This window comes from Stegastes partitus, unplaced genomic scaffold (assembly GCF_000690725.1).
Source record: "Stegastes partitus isolate 25-593 unplaced genomic scaffold, Stegastes_partitus-1.0.2 Scaffold413, whole genome shotgun sequence".
NCBI lineage: Eukaryota > Metazoa > Chordata > Actinopteri > Pomacentridae > Stegastes > Stegastes partitus.
In genome coordinates, this window is record NW_007578144.1 from 64,147 (window position 1) to 65,519 (window position 1,373).

Genomic DNA, 1,373 nt, shown 5'->3' on the forward strand with positions numbered 1-1,373 from the left:
ATCTTCTCCCCAGGAAACTAATTACAAGGTACAACAACTCCAAAGAGTATCATCAGCTGTATGGTGCTATGCAGTCCTTTAGTCAGAGCAAACTTAAAGAAGTTATTTCATCAACATGAAACCACAGTGCAACTCACACAACGGATATCCTTGAGTCTCAATGATTTTATTGACTTTTAGACTTGAAACGGTGATGAAATAAATACAAAAAGCAAGATGGCAAGTGGGACACGAGCATCGTTTCATTTCAAGGTGACAGGCTGTCGCTGAGCACATCGTTGTGACTGTAAGGAAATTATTCCTTCTACACGGTTTCCCCACTATCAGCCACGACTCATCAAAACGACGAACCCATATTTAGGATATTTACAATAAAATGTGATTATTAGGAAGAGCTAAGGAAGGTGTTTGTGTATTTCACAGAACGCTTCCTTTTTTTTTCTCGATGAGACACGATACATCACTGGTGCAGAATATATCCTCAGTGTAAATAAACACCACAGCAGCTGAGCGGCTGCAGCAGAAACGAAGAAGGAAGAAAAAACAACAGAACAAGGCAGTAACTTTAAAAACAAATCTAGTGAGCAGTTCTATCTACACATTACATTAAGTGTTCGTATAAAAAAACAAAAAAAACAAAACAGCAACTGCAAGCATGACAGGGACGCACGGGAACATTTTCATTTCTTCTGGAGAAATCTGGCATAAAAAAACTGGGATCCTTGGAGTTTTTTTTTTTTAAAGCGTGCACATGTGCACAGAAATGATCCCAAGCAGGGAGAGTCACGTCATATTGGACAAGAAGTGTTGTTGGAAGTCCTTTTGGCAAAACTCAGCTGCACTACCAAAGTGGTTGCCTAAGTTGTGATTCATAAAAACGGCCAGCCAGACTAGAAACATGATGATCTAAGGCTTTCGTATTTGTTTACAACAGCACGTGAAGGGAGTATTTCTTTAAACTGGGCAGCAGCTCCGATCTGATTTCTCCCCAAATAGCATCTAAACTGTTGTTTTTTTTAAAAATTGGAACAGTCATGCAGCATGTATAAACACATTATTTGCCCTCCTGCCACTAAGTGAATATTTACAGTAGTCAGGATTTATGTGCATATAAACAAGATTGTCATAAACACCAGTCAGCCACAACATTAAAACCATCTGCCTAATATTGTGTGGATTCTCTTTGTGGCACCAAAACCACCCTGACTCATTGGGGCATTGGTTGTCCTGTGGCGTCTGGCACCAGGATGCTGGCTTCAGATCATTTTTGGTCCTCTCAGCAGCCAGGTGAAGCATCTGTGGATCGGGCTTTCCCTAGTAAATCAATCAGATCAGGATGTGGGGGTTAGAGCTCTTGGTCGTGTTCCTCGACC

At 40.9% G+C, this 1,373-nt stretch overlaps 1 protein-coding gene across 2 annotated transcripts in view; it reads right to left on the minus strand.

Moving 5' to 3' along the window:
- nradd (neurotrophin receptor associated death domain) overlaps positions 1-1,373 on the minus strand; it is a 15,856-nt gene that overhangs the window by 1,263 nt on the left and 13,220 nt on the right. The window lies entirely within an intron of this gene.